Raw genomic sequence first — 22,569 nt, forward strand, 5'->3', positions numbered from 1 at the left:
AGCTGGTGCAAAACTACAACTCCCAGCATGCACAGTCTATCAGTGCATGCTGGCAGTTATAGTTTTGCAACAGCTGGAGGCACACGGGTTGGGAAACACTGAGTTAGGAAACAGACAATGTTTCCCAACCTGTGTGCCTCCAGTTGTTGCAAAACCATAACTCCCAGCATGCCCAGGCAGCCGGAGGGCATATTGGGAGTAGTGGTTACGTAACAGCTGGAGGAGAACAGTTTGGGGACCACTGTGTAGTGGTGTCCAAGCTGCAGCCCTCCAGATGTTGCAAAACTACAACTCCCAGTATGCCAAAACTGTCCAGGCATGCTGGGAGTTGTAGTTCTGCAACATCTGAAGGGCCAGATGTTACAGAACTACAACTCCCAGCATGCCTGGACAGTAAGGGCATGCTGAGGATGTGTAGTTTTGCAACATCTGGAAGGGCACAGTGGTCTCCAAACTGTGGACCTCCAGATGTTGCAAAACTGCAACTCCCAGCATGCCCAGACGCCAAGGGCTGTCTGGGCATGCTGGGAGTTGTAGTTTACAGGGTCCCATTACAGCAATGCATGTCGCTTTACGGCGACGTGCATTGCTGTAAAGGGCCCGACCGCGGCTGAAGATCAACTCACCTGTCTCCGCCGCCAGGATCCGGGTCTTCAGGGACGAGGTAAGTACCGGGGCCGGTCCCCAGCACTCCCCCGTCCCCTGCCGCGTCCTCCGGTCTTCCTCCCCTCCTCTCCGGACTTTCAGGGGCCGGGCAGGACGGGAGGAAGTAACCGCCCCCCCTCCTGCGATTGGTCGGTTAGTTAACCGACAGATCGGAGGGTATAGGAGGAGGTGACAGGCTTGCCACCTCGCTCCTAGGCTCCAGCATGGTCCTGGCTGTCTGTGACAGCCGGGATCATGCGAAATTACCGGGCGGTCGGGTCCCAGAGACCCGATCAGCCCGGTATCGCCGCAGATCGCAAGGGCGATTTCCCTTGCGATTTGCGGCGATCGCCGACATGGGGGGCCTACATGGCCCCCCTCGGCGTTTGCCCTGGATGCCTGCTGAAGCATTTCAGCAGGCATCCGCTTCCGATCTCTGCCCGGGGCGCGGCAGAGACCGGAGAAACACCAGGACGTACTAGTACATCCTGGGTCCTTAAAGCCCAGGGTGCCAGGACGTTCTAGTACGTCCTGGGTCCTTAAGGGGTTAAAGGGGTACTCCAGTGAAAACCTTTTTTCTTTTAAATCAACTGGTGGCAGAAAGTTAAACATATTTGTAAATTACTTCCATTAAAAAATCTTAATCCTTCCTGTACTTATTAGCTGTTGAATACTACAGAGGAAATTCTTTTCTATTTGGAATGCTCTCTGATGACATCATGACCACAGTTCTCTCTGTTGACGTTATTATAATAATGCTTTATTTATTGTTGTCCTTATTGGGATTTGAACCCAAGTCCTCAGCACTGCAAGGCAGCAGTGTTAACCACTGAGCCACCATGCTGCCCTTAGCATATATCTGCTATGCATGATTGCCAAAATGGACAGAAATGTCAGCAGAGAGCACTGTGTTCGTGATGTCATCAGTGTTCCAAAAATAAAGGAATTTCCTCTTTAGAATTCAGCAGCTAATAAGTACTGGAAGGATTAGGATTTTTTTAATAGAAGTAATTTACAAATATGTTTAACTTTCTGCCACCATTTGATTTAAAAGAAAAAAAGTTTTCACCGGAGTACCCCTTGATGTTTTGGGGTTGTTTTGCTGCCTCTTGCACTAGGTAACTTGAATGTGTGCAAGGCATCATGAAATCTGAGGATTACCAATGGATTTTGGGCCGCACTGTAAGAAAGCTGGGTTTGTGTCCGACATCTTGGGTCTTCCAGCAGGACAATGACCCCAAAAAACAGAAATGGATGGCAACAAAGCACTGGAGAGTTCAGAAGTGGCAGCAATGAGTCCAGAGCTTAATCCCATTGAATACCTGTGGAGAGATCTTAAAATTGTTGTTGGGAAAAGGTGCCCTTACAATAAGAGACCTGGAGCAGTTTGCAAAGTAAGAGTGGTCCAACCTTCCTGCTGAGAGGTGTAAGAAGCTTATTGAAGGTTATAGGAACCGACTGATTTCAGTTATTTTTCCAAAGGGTGTGCAACCAAATATTAAGTTAAGGGGGACATTAATTTTGTCCAGCCCATTTTTGGAGTTTGTTTTGACAATGTGTCCAATTAGCTTTTTTCCCTCCCTTTTTTGGTTTAGTTCCAATACACACAAAGGGAATAAACATGTGTATAGCAAAACATGTGTTACTGCAATCCTTTTCTGTGATAAGCACTTCATTTTCTTTAAAAAATTCAGGGGTGCCAACATTTACGGCCATGACTGTACGTAAAAAAAACAAACAACAAAGTCCAGAATCTTGTATTTCTGGTCACTTTACATAACTTAACCCCTTAAGGACCAAGCCCATTTTGACCTTAAGGATCAGGCCAATTTTATTTTTGCATTTTCGTTTTTCCCTCCTCGCCTTCTAAAATCCATATCTCTTTTATATTTCCATCTACAGACCCATATAAGGGCTTGTTTTTTGCATGAGCAATTGTACTTTGTAATGAAACCTCTAATTTTACCATAAAATGTACGGCGAACCCAAACAAATATTTTCTTGGGGAGGAAATTTAAATGAAAACCACAATTTTGCATTTTTGGAGGGTTTTGTTTTCACACTATACACTTTAAGGTAAAAATGACATGTGTTCTTTATTCTGTGGGTCAATACGATTAAAATGATACCCATGGCTAGATACTTTTTTTATTTTTGTACCGCTTAAAACAAAAAAATCTTAAACTTTTTATACAAAATCAGTAATCTAAAATCACCCTAGTTTGACCACCTATAATATTTTCATTTTTCCGTATATAGGGCGGCATGAGGGCTCATTTTTTGCACCGTCATCTTTACTTTTTATCAATACCACATTTGCATATATAAAACTTTTAGATAATTTTTTATAATTTTTTTGGGAATAAAATGTGACAAAAAAGCAGCATTTTTGGAATTTTTTTTTATTTTTGACGCCGTTCACCGTACTGGATCATTAACATTATATCTTGAGAGTTCGGACATTTACGCACAAAGCGATACAAAATATGTTTCTAAAAAAATGTTTTTACGCTTTTTGGGGGCAAACTGGGAAAAACGGACAATTTTCATTTTTATTGGGGGAGGGGATTTTTCAACTTTTTCAAATTTTCCAACTTTTTTTTTTACACTTGTTATGTACACATAGGGGACTATCCATAGCAATCACTTGATTGTGAATACTGTTCAGTGCTATGGATAGGACATAGCACTGATCAGTATTATCGGATATCATCTGATCTGGTCTGCTCGACCTCAGACCAAAGCAGGAGACACCAGGAGACGGACGGAGGCAGGTGAGGGGACTTCCGTCCGCTATTACAGATGATCGGATCGCTGCGATGAGCTGTACTGATCATGGCATCTGAGCAGTTAATGGCGGACATCCGCGCGATCGCGGATGTCGGCCATTACCGGCGGGTACCCGGCTGCTATCAGCCGGTAATGGCCGACATCTGCCGTTTATGACACGAGCACCGCTCCGATACTGCCAAACCAGGACATAAATTTAAGTCCGTGGTTGTTAAGGGCTTAAAAAAAATCATAAAAAGTGATCAAAAAGTCCCTTAAAAAAATGAAAGTTACAGATCACGGCGCAAAAGAGGGCACACACATTCCCATATATGGAAGAATAAAAAAGTCATAGGGGTCAGAAAAGAAGGATTTTAAAGGGGTTATCCAGGAAAAAACTTTTTTATATATATCAACTAGCTCCAGAAAGTTAAACAGATTTGTAAATTACTTCTATTAAAAAAATATTAATTCTTTCAGTACTTCTGAAGTTGAGTTGTTCTTTTCTGTACAAGTGCTCTCTGATGGCACGTGTCTCGGGAACCGCCCAGTTTAGAAGCAAATCCCCGTAGCAAACCTCTTCTACTCTGTGCAGTTCCCGAGACAAGCAGAGATGTCAGCAGAGAGCACTGTTGCCAGATACAAAACAACAACTCAACTTCAGCAGCTGATAATTATTGAAAGGATTATGATTTTTTTCATAGAAGTAATTTACAAATCTGCTAAAGTTATATGTTTAATACAGAGATCTCTGATGAAGGTCGGCGTTCCGACTGAAACGCGTCAGATTGCTTTTTGGCCCCTGCGCCCTGCTGTAATTGTGACGTCACATAACAGTACACGGACCACGGTGAATTTTTTGACCAACTCACAGCGCAGCAACACCGGTGAGACGCTTCCGGCCGGAGCAGTTCTCCCGGTGTTTATACCCACTGTAAACCCCCGGGAAACTCTCCACTACATCATAGGACTCGACCACCAGGACATCTCCTGCCATCTCCAAGGACACTATTTCTTCAGGATAGCGAATAGAAATCAAAGGAACAAGGTATCCGGTAGTATAATTTGATTAGTGAATAAACTAACCCACCTGCTATCTGCCTATTGGAAGTGCTGAACATACTGGATAACGGGAACGCAAATTCTCCTGGTTGCTGTATATACCCGCGGACCACACCGAGTCCAGTCTGTGCCCGCTCACTTCTTTTTAGGCCAACGTACTAAAGCTACTTGTGCCCAATAGTGTGGTGGCTCTGTAAAACTGTCTAGACTTACATAGTGTGGAACAGCAGATAATGCTTACATAGATCATTAATTGCTGCAGAATTTTTAATGGTATGAAACAGCAGATTACCTATGCACCTGCTGTTGCAGTAATTGTTCATATATTAATTCTAAACATCGATCTTGCATTATAGTATATAGATTGGACGTTGCCCAGAAGTATTACGTACCAGCAGAGTATACATTAAGACCAAATACAGCGTGCCTGTCACTGTGTATCTAGCAAAACAACGGACATTGTTGCAAGAAGTCTTACTGATTGCCACTATAGCAACATAGAAGCATTACAACTCACACAGGACGTTCTTAATGTGAGTTCTATAGCGGTGATCTGTGTATTTATTATTAAGAAGTGCCAGAGAATTCTACCATTTGCACTACCATCATCATTATTTTTTCTTCATCAGTACAAATCTTTTTCTTTCTAAGGGAGCCCTCTACCCGTTCAAAATTTCTACCACATCTGAATAAATCAGTGCCACCATCTCACTCACTACAGTGTCGACTATAGTAAGTACAATTAACCCACGTACCATCATTCCTTTTTTGTGCGCCGATCCACCAACCCTTTCTTGTATACTAATTTACAAATCTGTTTAACTTTCTGGAGCCAGTTGATATAAACAAAAAAAAAGTTATTTCTTGGAATACCCCTTTAACCCCTTAAGGACTGAGCATTTTTTCACCTTAAGGACTCTTTAATTCTGACCACTGTCACTTTATGCTTTAATAACTCTGGGATTCTTTTACCGATTATTCTGATTCAGAGATAGTTTTTTGTGACATATTCAACTTAATGACATATTCTACTTTGAAACTCTCTGCTCTCCTACACTGATTCACATATACAATATGTCTACTTTATATTTGCATCATAAAGTTGACATGTTTTTACTTTTGGAAGACATCAGAGGGCTTCAAAGTTCAGCAGCAATTTTCCACAAAATTTTCAAAATCTGAATTTTTCAGGGACCAGTTTTGAAGTGGATTTGAGGGTCTTCTTATTAGATATACCCCATAAATGACCCCATTATAAAAACTGCTCCCCCAAAGTATTCAAAATGACATTCAGAAAGTGTGTTAACCCTTTAGGTGTTTCACAGGAATAGCAGCAGGTAAAGTAGAAAATTCAAAATTTTCATTTTTTACACTCGCATGTTCTTGTAGACCCAGTTTTTGAAATTTTTCAAGGGGTAAAAGGAGAAAAAGCCCCCCAAAATTTGTAACCCAATTTCTCTTGAGTAAGGAAATATCTCATATGTGGATGTCAAGTGCTCTGTGGGTGCACTACAATGCTCAGAAGGGAAGGAGCGACAATGGGATTTTGGAGAGTGTTTTTTTCTGAAATGGTTTTTGGGGGATATGTCACATTTAGGAAGCCCCTATGGTTCCAGAACAGCAAGAACCCCCCCCCCCCCCACATGGCATACTATCTTGGAAACTACACCCCCCAAGGAACGTAACAAGGGGTCCACTGAGCCTTAACACCCCACAGGTGTTTGACGACTTTTCGTTAAATTTGCATGTGTAAATGAATTCATTTTTTTCTCACTAAAATGCTGATTCAGGTCCTGCTCCATGTCTACCTGCTGCTGATGAGTTGCTTCACTATGCGGGTGAAGAAAGCTACTCATCAGCGACTGTAGACTCAGGCTGCTGCTGATGGAACTGGTACTGCTCCTGCCACCCCACCCCTCCCCAGCAGCCATGGCAGTGGAAGGTGAGCGCAGAGGGCCCCCCGAGTAAGACCTGCTAGTGGATGGAGGATGGCACCGACAGGCATCAGCCAACTGACTATGTAGGATCTCTCTGTAGTAGGTCAGTTTGTCCTCCCTCTCAGTGGGTGTAAAAAAGGCACCCATTTTGTGCCGGTAGCGAAGGTCAAATAAGGTGGAGAACCAGAAGTCATTCCGCTGCCGAATGGTGACAATTCGTCTGTCACTACGCATGCAAGTGATCATGCATCGTGCCATTTGTGCAAGTGACTTGGAGGGACTCCCTGCTTCCATCTCCAATATATACATTCTGCCACGGTGTGTCTGGGTCCTCTGTCTCACCTTCCTCATAACCCTCTAGCTCCTCTCGTTCATCATGCTCCTCCTCTCCTGTCAGATGACTAGAAACACTGCCCATCTCATCAAACCTAAACTGTGCTCCACTGTTCCCCTCATACTCCTCCTCCAGTTCAGCCCGCACAGGGCTCATGTGGACGTGAGATGTAGGCGCAATGTCTCCATTGCCCTGACCAGCCATCGATCCAACACTTGTAGTAGAATATGAAGCAGTGGAATGACATCGTTCATCCCGTAATCCTGACGACTTACGTATAATGTGGCTTCCTCAAAGGGCCTGAGCAAACGGCAGGTGTCACGTATGAGCTGCCACTGGTTCACATTGAAGTTACACATGAGATGACCCCTATCCGCTTGGATCATCAAGAAATTGGTGATGGCTTTTCTCTGTTCGTACAGTCGGTCCAACATATGCAGGATGGAATTCCAACGTGTGGCAACGTCACAAATCAGACTATGTTGGGGGATACCATTCTGACGCTGCAGCTCAAGGAGGGTGTGCATTACGGTGTAAGAGTGGCTGAAGTGCATAAAGATTTTCCTTCTTATTCTTAGGATGTCATGCCATGCAGGTAGTAATGTCGCGAACATAAAATTTTCGGTTTGCGAACAAGAACTTCCGCAAAAGTTGGCGAACCGCCATTGACTTCAATGGGCAGGAAAATTTGAAAACCCACAGGGACTCTTTCTGGCCACAATAGTGATTTTAAAAGTTGTTTCAAGGGGACTAACACCTGGACTGTGGCGTGCCAGAGTGGGATCCATGGCAAAACTCCCATGGAAAATTACATAGTTGATGCAGAGTCTGGTTTTAATCCATAAGGGGCATAAATCCCCTATTATTCCTAAATGGTTTGGAATAATGCGCTTTAGCCCCCTTTAGGCAGCACATAGAGCCCCCCCTTTAGGCATCACATAGTTAAATTCCCCCCTTTAGACAGCACATAGATTCCCCCATATTAGGCATCACATAGTTAGAGCCTCCCTTTAGGCAGCACATAGTTAGATCCCCCCTTTAGGCATCACATTGTTAGATTCCCCCATGCTAGTCAGCACATAAATTTCCCCCATATTAGGCAGCACATAGTTAGAGCCCCCCTTGAGGCAGCACATAGTGTGATTTGAACCCAAGGCCCCAGCGCTGCAAGGCAGCAGTGCTAACCTCTAATCCACTATGCTACCCTTAGCATACATTTAATATTCACGGTTGCTAAAATGGACAGAGATGTCAGCAGACAGTACCAGAAATATTAGGCATGTGCACATGCCCGAAAATGTGGTATTGTTGCAGCCGCTTCTGTAGCAGTGGCCATAAAAATTGCAGCACCATAACAAGTGCAGCAGCAGAGGCAAGAAAAATTAGGCATGTACACATGGATGAAAAATTTGGTATTGTCGCAGCCGCTGCTGTAGCAGCAGTCAGAAAATTTTTTGTTTGTTTCTCCAGGCAGAAAGTGCCCTAAAACATTGCGGCTTGAACCCTAGGTGGTGGCGGATAAGTCACGCAAGTCATCCGGCATTCAGAGTTCAAATACAGCAGCGTGTGGACCATTTTTAGCCCAAGGCAGCTCATCTGATCAGGCCTTGTTCAGTCACATGTATCGCCCAGTGTCAGTCCCTTCGGGATCCATCCCTTATTCATCTTAAGAAAGGTGAGGTAATCCAGACTTTTTTGACCAAGGCGACTCCTCTTCTCAGTGACAATACCTCCTGCTGCACTGAAGGTCCTTTCTGACAGGACACTTGAAGCGGGGCAGGCCAGAAGTTCAAGCGCAAATTGGGATAGCTCAGGCCACAGGTCAAGCCGTCACACCCAGTAGTCAAGGGGTTCATCGCTCCTCAGAGTGTCGATATCTGCGGTTAAGGCCAGGTAGTCTGCTACCTGTCGGTCAAGTCGTTCTCTGATGGTGGACCCCGAAGGGCTGTGGCGATGCGTAGGACTTAACAAGCTCCGCATGTCATCCATCAACAGCATGTCTGTACAGCATCCTGTCCTTGCCGGCGTGTTCGTGAGAGGAGGATTACTTTCACCTATTCCCCTGTTGTGCTGTGACATGACCCTTATACGCTGTGTACAGCATACTTCTTAATTTATTTTGGACCTGCTGAATCCTTTCCGCCTTGCTGTAATGCGGTAACATGTCAGGCACTTTATGTTTATATTGGGGGTCTAGTAGCGTTGACACCTAGTACAAGTCGTTCTCCTTCATCCTTTTTATACAAGGCTCCCTCAACAGGCACGACCGCATGAAAGACCCCATTTGCACAAGGACGGATGCCGAGCTACTCATGTCCCGTTCCTCGTCCTGACGTGATGTCAGGGAAGGTATAACCTTCTTCCCCCCAGCCACGTAAAACACCACGGGAACCAGATAGGTGACAAGGAGCACCCTGGGATGCCTGCTGTTATTGGTCTTCCTCCTCCTCTTCAAAGCCACATTTCTCCTCTGACTCCTCTTCCTCACAATCCTCTTCCAGTGTTGCCGCAGGTCCAGCAAGCGATGCTGATAAGGCTGTTTCTGGTGGTGATGGTGTCCAAAACTCTTCCTCTTCATGCTCATCTACTGCCTGATCCAGCACTCTTCGCAGGGCACGATCCAGGAAGAAAACAAATGGTATGATGTCGCTGATGGTGCCTTCAGTGCGACTGACCAGGTTTGTCACCTCCTCAAAAGGATGCATGAGCCTACAGGCATTGCGCATGAGCCTCCAGTAACGTGGCAAAAAAATTCCCAGCTCCACAGATGATGTCCTAGCACCCCGGTCATACAAATATTCGTTGATGGCTTTTTCTTGTTGGAGCAGGCAGTCGAACATTAGGAGTGTTGAATTCCAACATGTCGGGCTATCTCAAATCAAGCGCCTCACTGGCATGTTGTTTTGCCGCTGGATATCTGACAAGTGCGCCATGGCCGTGTAGGAACGCCTGAAATGGCCACACACCTTCCTGGACTGCTTCAGGACATCCTGTAAGCCTGGGTACCTGAGCACAAAGCGTTGTGCAATCAGATTACACATATGTGCCATGCACGGCACATGTGTCAACTTGCCCAACCTCAATGCCGCCAACAAATTTGTTCCATTGTCACAAACCCCCTTGCCGATCTCCAGTTGGTGCGGAGTCAGCCACTGGTCCACCTGTGCATTCAGGGCCGACAGGAGCGCTGGTGCGGTGTGACTCTCCGCTTTGAGGCAAGTCAACCCCAAGATGGCTTGACACTGCCGTATCCGGGATGTGGAATAGCACCTGGGGAGCTGGTGGGGTGCCGGTGATGTGGAGCAAGACGCAGCAGTGGAAGAGGACTTGGCCGAGGATGTTATGGAAGAGGATGGAGTAGGAGGAGTAGAGGAGGTGGCAGCAGGCCTGCCTGCAAGTCGTGGCGGTGTCACCAACTCCTCTGCAGAGCCACGCATTCCATCCTTGGCAGCCGTCACCAGGTTTACCCAATGCGCAGTGTAGGTGATATACCTGCCCTGACCATGCTTTTTAGACCAGGTATCAGTGGTCAGATGGACCCTTGCCCCTACACTGTGTGCCAGACATGCCACAATTTCCTTTTGCACAATGGAGTAAAGGTTGGGGATTGCCTTTTGTGCAAAAAAATTTCGTCCGGGTACCTTCCACTGCGGTGTCCCAATGGCTACAAATTTTTTAAAGGCCTCAGACTCCACCAGTTTGTATGGTAAAAGCTGACGGGCTAGCAGTTCCGACAAGTCAGCTGTCAGACGCCGGGCTAGGGGGTGACTTTGAGACATTGTCTTCTTGCGCTCAAACATCTCCTTGACAGACACCTGACTGGGCAGATGAGCAGGAACTGCTTAAGGCGAGAGACGGAGAGGCGGATGGTTGAGAGGGGGCAAGGAGGGCAGCAGTGGTTGACCTGGCTGAAGATGCAGGACCAGGAGGAGGATGGCGGCTTCGACTTTGTGTGCTGCTTGTACTGACGTGTTGATCCCATAGGCGTTTGTGATGTGACATCCTGTGCCTTCGCAAAGCAGTTGTGCCTAGGTTGGTGTTGGACTTCCCACGACTCAGTTTCTTCTGGCACAGGTTGCAAATGGCCTCGCTGTTGTCAGAGGCAGACACACAAAAAAATGCCACACTGCTTAGCTCTGCGATGACGGCATTCTAGTGGTGGCAACAGCATGCGTTGATTGGTGTCCAGTCTGGCTGACCCTGGGTGCCGATGCATGTTGTCTGACTTTGCCACTAGCTCCTTGCGACGACCTCTCCCTGCTTCCAACTCATCTCTTCCTCCTCTGTCTCCCCATCTGAACTTTCCCCCTCTTCTTCTCTTCTAGCGGGCACCCACGTGGCATCCACGGACACATCGTCATCATCCACACCTTCACCACTATCTGACACTTCAAGAAAGGAAGCAGCAGCAGGTACAACATTGTGTGCCTCCAGCTGTTGCAAAACACACGGACTGATATCTTTCAGCCCTTTGAATACTGTAGTAATTAGTTGCTTGAAGGAACTTAAGTTTGATTCTGGAGTACCCCTTTTAACCAGCGGTTCCCTCCCAACCAGGGTGCCTCCAGCTGTTGCAAGACACACGGAATGATATCTTTCAGCCCTAAAAAGGGCTTTTTTGGGTGCTGTCCTTAAAGCAGATATTACACTAGTGCTTTAGAAGTAACCTGGATCCTGAATACACCACCTAGCAGCAACCTAGCTATCACTTTCCATATACAGCAGGAGCAGCTTCTCTGACCCTTCATTTCCTAAGCCTGCATCATGCTGAATGAGGGTAAAATGGCATCCATGCAAGAGGTAGGAGGGTCTGGAAGGGAAGGACTGCTGCTGATTGGCTGTAATGTGTCTGCTGACTCTGACTCACAGGGTCAAAGTTTATTGCAATGTTGAAGTATAGGGGGCGGATCGAACTTCACATATGTTTGCCCGGCGATGCGAACATGCTCAATTCGCCGGGAACTGATTGCCGGCGAACAATTTGCGACATCTCTACATGCAGGGTGCATGGGTCACCCTTCCGTTGTCGGTCACCAAGGTTCCCATTTCCAGTTTTCGTGGAGTAAGCCATGGTCCGATTTCTTTACGGGTTACTTTTAGCAGTTCATCCTCTGTGTGACTCTTTTACAATGTGCAACATTATCAAGAAGTTTGCAACCCATGGCACTGTAGCTAATCTCACTGGGTGTGGACGGCAGAGAAAAATTGATGAAAGGTGTCAACACAGGATAGTCTGGATGGTGGATAAGCAGCCCCAAGCAAGTTCCAAAGATATTCAAGCTGTCCAGCAGGCTCAGGGAGCATCAGTGTCATCGCAAACTATCTGTTGACATTTAAATGAAAAGAAACTCTATGGTAGGAGACCCAGGAGGACCCCACTGCTGACACGGAGACATAAAAAAGCAAGACTACATTTTGCCAAAATGAACTTGAGTAAGCCGAAATCCTTCTGGGAAAATGTCTTGTGGATAGATGATACCAAGATAGAGCTTTTTGTTAAAGCACATCATTCTACTGTTACGCCGAGCGCTCCGGGTCCCCGCTCCTCCCCGGAGCGCTCGCTTCTCTCTCGCTACCGCAGCGCTCCGGGCAGCTCCACTGACCCGGTGCGCTGCGATACCGTCTCCAGCCGGGATGCGATTCGCGATGCGGGTAGCGCCCGCTCGCGATGCGCATCCCGGCTCCCGTACCTGACTCGCTCTCCGTCTGTCCTGTCCCGGCGCGCGCGGCCCCGCTCCCTAGGGCGCGCGCGCGCCGGGTCTCTGCGATTTAAAGGGCCACTGCGCCGCTGATTGGCGCAGTGGTTCCAATTAGTGTGTTCACCTGTGCACTCCCTATTTATACCTCACTTCCCCTTCACTCCCTCGCCGGATCTTGTTGCCATTGTGCCAGTGAAAGCGTTTCCTTGTGTGTTCCTAGCCTGTGTTCCAGACCTTCTGCCGTTGCCCCCGACTACGATCCTTGCTGCCTGCCCCGACCTTCTGCTACGTCCGACCTTGCTTCTGTCTACTCCCTTGTACCGCGCCTATCTTCAGCAGTCAGAGAGGTTGAGCCGTTGCTAGTGGATACGACCTGGTCACTACCGCCGCAGCAAGACCATCCCGCTTTGCGGCGGGCTCTGGTGAAAACCAGTAGTGACTTAGAACCGATCCACTAGCACGGTCCACGCCAATCCCTCTCTGGCACAGAGGATCCACTACCTGCCAGCCGGCATCGTGACAGTAGATCCGGCCATGGATCCCGCTGAAGTTCCTCTGCCAGTTGTCGCCGACCTCACCACGGTGGTCGCCCAGCAGTCACAACAGATAGCGCAACAAGGCCAACAGCTGTCTCAACTGACCGTGATGCTACAGCAGCTACTACCACAGCTTCAGCAATCATCTCCTCCGCCAGCTCCTGCACCTCCTCCGCAGCGAGTGGCCGCTTCTGGTCTACGACTATCCTTGCCGGATAAATTTGATGGGGACTCTAAATTCTGCCGTGGCTTTCTTTCCCAATGTTCCCTGCACTTGGAGATGATGTCGGACCAGTTTCCTACTGAAAGGTCTAAGGTGGCTTTCGTAGTCAGCCTTCTGTCTGGAAAAGCTCTGTCATGGGCCACACCGCTCTGGGACCGCAATGACCCCGTCACTGCCTCTATACACTCCTTCTTCTCGGAAATTCGAAGTGTCTTTGAGGAACCTGCCCGAGCCTCTTCTGCTGAGACTGCCCTGTTGAACCTGGTCCAGGGTAATTCTTCCGTTGGCGAGTACGCCGTACAATTCCGTACTCTTGCTTCAGAATTATCCTGGAATAATGAGGCCCTCTGCGCGACCTTTAAAAAAGGCCTATCCAGCAACATTAAAGATGTTCTGGCCGCACGAGAAATCCCTGCTAACCTACATGAACTCATCCATCTTGCCACTCGCATTGACATGCGTTTTTCCGAAAGGCGTCAGGAGCTCCGCCAGGATATGGACTTTGTTCGCACAAGGCGTTTTTTCTCCCCGGCTCCTCTCTCCTCTGGTCCCCTGCAATCCGTTCCTGTGCCTCCCGCCGTGGAGGCTATGCAGGTCGACCGGTCTCGCCTGACACCTCAAGAGAGGACACGACGCCGCATGGAGAATCTCTGCCTGTACTGTGCCAGTACCGAACACTTCCTGAAGGATTGTCCTATCCGTCCTCCCCGCCTGGAAAGACGTACGCTGACTCCGCACAAAGGTGAGACAGTCCTTGATGTCTACTCTGCTTCTCCACGTCTTACTGTGCCTGTGCGGATATCTGCCTCTGCCTTCTCCTTCTCTACTATGGCCTTCTTGGATTCCGGATCTGCAGGAAATTTTATTTTGGCCTCTCTCGTCAACAGGTTCAACATCCCAGTGACCAGTCTCGCCAGACCCCTCTACATCAATTGTGTAAACAATGAAAGATTGGACTGTACCATACGTTTCCGCACGGAGCCCCTTCTAATGTGCATCGAACCTCATCACGAGAAGATTGAATTTTTGGTCCTCCCCAATTGCACTTCCGAAATCCTCCTTTGACTACCCTGGCTTCAACTCCATTCCCCAACCCTGGATTGGTCCACTGGGGAGATCAAGAGTTGGGGGCCCTCTTGTTTCAAGGACTGCCTAAAACCGGTTCCCAGTACCCCTTGCCGTGACTCTGTGGTTCCCCCTGTAACCGGTCTCCCTAAGGCCTATATGGACTTTGCGGATGTTTTTTGCAAAAAACAAGCTGAGACTCTACCTCCTCACAGGCCTTATGATTGTCCTATTGACCTCCTCCCGGGCACTACTCCACCCCGGGGCAGAATCTATCCTCTGTCCGCCCCAGAGACTCTTGCTATGTCGGAGTACATCCAGGAAAATTTAAAAAAAGGCTTTATCCGTAAATCCTCCTCTCCTGCCGGAGCCGGATTTTTCTTTGTGTCCAAAAAAGATGGCTCTCTACGTCCTTGCATTGACTACCGCGGTCTTAATAAAATCACGGTAAAGAACCGCTACCCCCTACCCCTCATCTCTGAACTCTTTGATCGCCTCCAAGGTGCCCACATCTTTACCAAACTGGACTTAAGAGGTGCTTATAATCTCATCCGCATCAGAGAGGGGGATGAATGGAAAACGGCATTTAACACTAAAGATGGACACTTTGAGTATCTGGTCATGCCCTTTGGCCTGTGCAACGCCCCTGCCGTCTTCCAAGACTTTGTTAATGAAATTTTTCGTGATCTCTTATACTCCTGTGTTGTTGTATATCTGGACGATATCCTGATTTTTTCTGCCAATCTAGAAGAACACCGCCAGCATGTCCGTATGGTTCTTCAGAGACTTCGTGACAATCAACTTTATGCCAAGATAGAGAAATGTCTGTTTGAATGCCAATCTCTTCCTTTCCTAGGATACTTGGTCTCTGGCCAGGGACTACAAATGGATCCAGACAAACTCTCTGCCGTCTTAGATTGGCCACGCCCCTCCGGACTCCGTGCTATCCAACGTTTTTTGGGGTTCGCCAATTATTACAGGCAATTTATTCCACATTTTTCTACCGTTGTGGCCCCTATCGTGGCTTTAACCAAAAAAAATGCCAATCCCAAGTCTTGGCCTCCTCAAGCGGAAGACGCCTTTAAACGGCTCAAGTCTGCTTTTTCTTCGGCTCCCGTGCTCTCCAGACCTGACCCATCTAAACCCTTCCTATTGGAGGTTGATGCCTCCTCTGTAGGAGCTGGAGCGGTCCTTCTACAAAAAAATTCTTCCGGGCATGCTGTTACTTGTGGTTTTTTTTCTAGGACCTTCTCTCCGGCGGAGAGGAACTACTCCATCGGGGATCGAGAGCTTCTAGCCATTAAATTAGCACTTGAGGAATGGAGGCATCTGCTGGAGGGATCAAGGTTTCCAGTTATTATTTACACCGATCACAAGAACCTCTCCTATCTCCAGTCTGCCCAACGGCTGAATCCTCGCCAGGCCAGGTGGTCTCTGTTCTTTGCCCGATTTAATTTTGAAATTCACTTTCGGCCTGCCGATAAGAACATTAGGGCCGATGCTCTCTCTCGTTCCTCGGATGCCTCGGAAGTTGAACTCTCTCCGCAACACATCATTCCTCCTGACTGCCTGATTTCCACTTCTCCAGCCTCCATCAGGCAAACTCCTCCAGGAAAGACCTTCGTCTCTCCACGCCAACGCCTCGGAATCCTCAAATGGGGTCACTCCTCCCATCTCGCAGGTCATGCAGGCATCAAGAAATCTGTGCAACTCATCTCTCGCTTCTATTGGTGGCCGACTCTGGAGACGGATGTCGTGGACTTTGTGCGAGCCTGCACTGTCTGTGCCCGGGATAAGACTCCTCGCCAGAAGCCCGCTGGTTTTCTTCATCCTCTGCCTGTCCCCGAACAGCCTTGGTCTCTGATTGGTATGGATTTTATTACAGACCTACCCCCATCCCGTGGCAACACTGTTGTTTGGGTGGTCGTTGATCGATTCTCCAAGATGGCACATTTCATCCCTCTTCCTGGTCTTCCTTCAGCGCCTCAGTTGGCTAAACAATTTTTTGTACACATTTTTCGTCTTCACGGGTTGCCCACACAGATAGTCTCGGATAGAGGCGTCCAATTCGTGTCAAAATTCTGGAGGGCTCTCTGTAAACAACTCAAGATTAAATTAAACTTTTCTTCTGCATATCATCCTCAATCCAATGGACAAGTAGAAAGAATTAACCAGGTCTTGGGTGATTATTTACGACATTTTGTTTCCTCCCGCCAGGATGATTGGGCAGATCTTCTACCATGGGCCGAATTCTCGTATAACTTTAGAGTCTCTGAATCTTCCTCCAAATCCCCATTTTTCGTGGTGTACGGCCGTCACCCTCTTCCCCCCCTCCCTACTCCCTTGCCCTCTGGTTTGCCCGCTGTAGATGAAGTGACTCGTGATCTTTCCACCATATGGAAAGAGACCCAAGATTCTCTTTTACAGGCTTCATCTCGCATGAAAAAGTTTGCCGATAAGAAAAGAAGAGCTTCCCCCATTTTTGCTCCCGGAGACAAGGTATGGCTCTCCGCTAAATATGTCCGCTTTCGTGTCCCCAGTTACAAACTGGGTCCACGCTATCTTGGTCCTTTCAAAGTCTTGTGCCAAATTAATCCTGTCTCTTACAAACTTCTTCTTCCTCCTTCTCTCCGTATTCCTAATGCCTTTCATGTCTCTCTTCTTAAACCACTCATCATCAACCGTTTCTCTCCCAAATTAGTTTCTCCCACTCCTGTCTCCGGTTCTTCTGACGTCTTCTCAGTGAAAGAGATACTGGCCTCCAAGACGGTCAGAGGAAAAAGGTTCTTTTTGGTGGATTGGAAGGGCTGTGGACCTGAAGAGAGATCCTGGGAACCTGAGGACAACATCCTAGACAAAAGTCTGCTCCTCAGGTTCTCAGGCTCTAAGAAGAGGGGGAGACCCAAGGGGGGGGGTACTGTTACGCCGAGCGCTCCGGGTCCCCGCTCCTCCCCGGAGCGCTCGCTTCTCTCTCGCTACCGCAGCGCTCCGGGCAGCTCCACTGACCCGGTGCGCTGTGATACCGTCTCCAGCCGGGATGCGATTCGCGATGCGGGTAGCGCCCGCTCGCGATGCGCATCCCGGCTCCCGTACCTGACTCGCTCTCCGTCTGTCCTGTCCCGGCGCGCGCGGCCCCGCTCCCTAGGGCGCGCGCGCGCCGGGTCTCTGCGATTTAAAGGGCCACTGCGCCGCTGATTGGCGCAGTGGTTCCAATTAGTGTGTTCACCTGTGCACTCCCTATTTATACCTCACTTCCCCTTCACTCCCTCGCCGGATCTTGTTGCCATTGTGCCAGTGAAAGCGTTTCCTTGTGTGTTCCTAGCCTGTGTTCCAGACCTTCTGCCGTTGCCCCCGACTACGATCCTTGCTGCCTGCCCCGACCTTCTGCTACGTCCGACCTTGCTTCTGTCTACTCCCTTGTACCGCGCCTATCTTCAGCAGTCAGAGAGGTTGAGCCGTTGCTAGTGGATACGACCTGGTCACTACCGCCGCAGCAAGACCATCCCGCTTTGCGGCGGGCTCTGGTGAAAACCAGTAGTGACTTAGAACCGATCCACTAGCACGGTCCACGCCAATCCCTCTCTGGCACAGAGGATCCACTACCTGCCAGCCGGCATCGTGACATCTACTGTTTACCAAAAACAGAAAGAGGCCTACAAAGAAACGAACACAGTACCTACAGTGAAATATGGTGGAGGTTCAATGATGTTTTGGGGTTGTTTTGCTGCCTCTGGCACTGGGTGCCTTGAATGTGTGCAAGGCATCATGAAATCTGAGGATTACCAACAGATTTTGGGTCGCCCTGTGCAGCCCAGTGTCAGAAAGCTAGGTTTGCGTCCGACATCTTGGGTCTTCCAGCAGGACAATGACCTCAAACATACGTCAAAAACACCCAGAAATGGATGGCAACAAAGCGCAGGAGAGTTCTGAAGTGGCCAGCGATGAGTCTAGATCTAAATCCCATTGAATGCCTGTGGAGAGATCTTAAAATTGCTGTTGGGAAAAGGCGCCCTTCCAATAAGAGACCTGGAGCAGTTTGCAAATGAAGAGTGGTCCAACATTCCGGGTGAGAGGTGTAAGAAGCTTATTGATGGTTATAGGAAGCGACTGATTTCAGTTATTTTTTCCAAAGCGTGTGCAACCAAATATTAAGTTAAGGGTGCCAATAATTTTGTCTAGCCCATTTTTGTGACATTATGTCAAATGTTTGGTGTGACATTATGTCAAATTTAGCTTTTTTATTTCCCTCCCTTTTTTGGTTTAGTTCCAAAACACACAAAGGGAATAAACATGCGTATAGCAAAACATGTGTTACTGCAATACTTTTCTGTGAGAAATACTTCATCTTCTTGAAAAATTTCAGGGGTGCCAACTATAGATGAGCGAATCGAAGTTGACTAACCCAAATTCGTTACGTATTTCATGAAAAATTCGATTCGCAACGAAAGCGAATATCGCCACGATTCGATTGCGCAAATCGCTTCATTAATCTTCATTTTACAAGGCTCCAGGCTATTGGAGACCTAAAATGGCGGATCCATGTGTGAGAACATGAGGCAGGGGATTATGGGAGGGCGGGAAACGGCGGCGGGAATGAAGGTAGGCAGGATGACCCTGAATCACATGTGAGATGCAGCATTCATTGACCCCTGTGATGTCACAGCCCTATATAATTGGCAGCCATCTTGCTTCTCCATTTTGTCTATGCACTCAGAGAGAGAACAGGACTGCGTGTGTCTGACTAGCTTATACCACAGCGTTACACTGCAACTGCTAGTCACATCAGCATTAAGGAAAGGCAGTAGTGCATAGTGCTTTGCTGTTCACACTGAGATAGCTAAACCTCCTATTCACGTTATTGAGCATTGCAGCAGAGAGGGGCAGATAGCTGTCAGCTGCCTCATACAGATCAACAAGCTACCTGAACTTTATCAACCATCTTACCACCTCATTTTTCAGCGCAATTCAGTATTTTTTTGCTCCAGAAATAATCTGCTGCTCAGAATTGGGTGACAGAGTGCAATTTAAGGTTTAATCCCTGTATTTATTTATTTTTATTGTGGTGCTGAACTGTTGGGTCCTGCTGCTGTTCACAAATACGTTCTTTTTCAGCGGACTCTAGTGCATTTGTCTGAACTCATACGTGCATAACATATGCCTACATCAAAGCAGTCTACTATTCTGTATCTGTAACAAGTCTAGATACAAGGAAAGTCCTGACTCCTGGCAAAAGTAATCACCTGCTGGTGTTTATAAAAAATACTTATTTTTTCTGCCTATAGTTGCGTATATTATTGCCCTCATCAGTGCATACCGCATAGATACATCCAAGTATTGTACCATTTAGTACCTGTTAATCTATCAAGGTGCTCCATACCGTCAAAGTCCAAACAATAGTATTCACCGGCTGGTGTTTTAAAAAAATAGTTTTTTTCTGCCTATAGTTGCGCATATTACTGCCCTCATCAGTGCATACCGCATACGTACATCCGAGTAGTGTACCATCTTGTACCTGTTAATCTGTAAAGGGCCTAAATTCTGTGAAAGGACAGCCATAAGTAATCACCTGCTGCTGTTCTTGACAAATACTGTTTAAAGAGTAGTGTAGCGTATTGTAATACCCTCATAAACGCACTAAGTATGTCAGGCTGAGAAGTGCCAGGACGTGCACAGAGGAGTGGCAGAGGCCTAAATACTTCAGGCAGAGTTGGCAGTAGACTTGGGGCGAGTGACAGCAGGAGTCGCAGCGAGAGGCCTGAGCTCCCGTTATCAGCCAGCGGTCGTGTCTCCACCAGCAACCCATCTGCCGTCGTCGATTGGTTAATACGCTCATCCACATCATTACAAGTGACATCTGACACCCCCAGTCAACAGTTGGTGGGTTCCTCAGACACAACCCTGAGTTGGCATGGCCCGGGAGCAGTCCCTGTCCTCCCATTTTCCCTGCCTTTGTCCTATGCTGTTCCCTCTCCTAAAGAAGTATCTTATGCTGTGGGTTCAGCTCCACCATCTACTGAGGACGATCTAATAGAGGACAGTCAGCAGCTACTGGACAGCCAAGAAGGGGAGGAGACATGCCCCACTTGTTCCGCTAGGCGGCCAAGTAGTGATGCGGAGAGTGACGTGGGAGGCGGTGTTGCAAGTGTTCAGGGTCCTGAAGCAGACACTGTTGGGGAACCTGAGGAGGACATCATTGACGTGCACACACCTGTTGATGATGATCAAGCCGATCGCAATGCGGAGCCAGGTACAGAAGGGGCTTCATCATCAGGAGAAGAGAGTTGCAGGTTGCCCTTGAGGCAGCAAGGCAGTAGCACGGTTGGCAGTCAGCGTGGTGGCAGGAGTGGAAATTCAGGAGCCAAACGTACCCGGGGGAGACCACTTGCTTCGCTGCAGCCTACCTTTCCAAGCGGTAGTGGAACAGGGGTTCCCTTGAGATGGCACCAGTAGCAGTCAATTAGTGCAGACTGCAGGTGGGAAAATCAGCTACTCGGCGGTGTGGAAGTTTTTCATAAGGCATCCGGAGTTTCACGTAGCCACATGCAAGATCTGTCGGCAGACGGTGAAGCGTGACCAGGGTCCCAATGTCGGCACCACGGCCCTGCATCAACACATGCTTCGCCACCATAAAGCGGCCTGGGAGAACCGTGGCTCCGATGTAGTGGACCAGCCTGCTGCATCACCCAGTGGCCATCCGCTCCCTCCTTCATCCAGCCAAGGCTCCACCATCTCAGCCGAAGGGAGCAGTGTGTCAAACCCTCCTTCTGTCGCTCCTGCTTCTCCCGCTTTTAGTCAGCCATTCCGCCAACAATGCATCGGCGAAGCCATGTCCAAGAGACAACAGTATGCGCCCACTCATCTAACGGCACAGAAGTTGAATGTACTCCTGTCCAAGTTGCTGGTTTTGCAATCCCTCCCTTTTCAAGTGGTGGACTCTGCACCTTTCAGAGAATTGATGGCTTGTGCCGAGCCGAGGTGGAAAGTCTCAAGCCATCATTTCTTTGCGAAGAAGACAGTACCAGCCCTGCATAAGTTTGTACAAGAGAAGGTGGGCCAGTCCTTGAGCCTGTCGGTGTGTTCAAAAGTGCACGGCAGCGCCGACGTGTGGAGCTGTAACTACGGACAGGGACAATACTTGTCTTTTATGGCCCACTGGGTAAATGTGGTTCCTGCACAGCCACAACAGCCACTTGGACAGGTCCCACCACTTCCTCCTCAACGCTCTCGCTCTCAGGCAGTTGGACCTGCGCTCACCTTCCACTGCCATGGCTGCTGGGGAGGAGTGGCAGGAGCAGTACCAGCTCAATCAGCAGCAGCCTGAGTCTACAGTAGATGTGTAGTCTACAATAGATGAGTAGCTTTCTTCTCCCGCATAGTGAAGCAACTCCTCAGCAGCAGGTAGACATTGAGCAGGACCTGAACCAGCAGGTGGTGGTATACCTTGACATGACCATGCCGATAACCATTGAAGATCCGCTGGACTTCTGGCCAGCCAAACTTGATTTATGGCCGCAACTAGCAGAGTTTGCCCTGGAAAAGCTGTTCTGCCCGGCCAGTAGTGTGCAATCAGAGCGGGTGTTTAGTGCGGCCGGGGCCATAGTCGCCCCAAGGTGAACCCGTCTGTCCACTAAAAATGTGGAGAGACTGAGGTTTGTCAAGATGAATCAGGGATGGATCAGCCAGGATTTCCAGCCACCAATGCCAGATGCCTCAGAGTATATTGACCATGCTGCTACACCAACATTTCCCAATTATGGTTGGTTATGAAACCCTCTTGGGTTATCAATTAGGGTTATGAAACCCTCTTTGGTACTGCCATTGCCTGCTCCTGGCTCACCCTGTGTCTTTCAGGAACTACTTGCCTCACTGATGCTTCTGGCCTTGGGCCTTTAATTTTTTGAAGTTTAGCAGTAGCTAAATACATGCTCAATGCAAATTTCAACATTGGTCTTTAAATGTAATGGGTTATGAAACCCTCTTGGGTAGTGCGAATGACTGCTCCTGACTCATTCTGTGTCTTTCAGGAACTACTTGCCTCCCTGATGCCTCAGGCCTTGGCCCTTCAATTTTTGAATGTTTAGCAGTAGCTAAATATATGCTTAAAAGAAACCTGTCACATATTTTGGTACACAGGTACTGGTGGATAGTGCGGGAGATGCTGATTAAAATGAGCCATACCTTGGTCTGATCCGCGCCGCTGTTCGCCCGCAATTGTAGTTTTAATTTCTGTGTATATCCTTCTGTAACTGGCAAGGGCGGGGCTTCTGTGGGCTAACTGACACTGACTTCAGTGCCGCTC

This window comes from Hyla sarda, chromosome 7, assembly GCF_029499605.1.
Source record: "Hyla sarda isolate aHylSar1 chromosome 7, aHylSar1.hap1, whole genome shotgun sequence".
Taxonomy (NCBI): Eukaryota; Metazoa; Chordata; class Amphibia; order Anura; family Hylidae; genus Hyla; species Hyla sarda.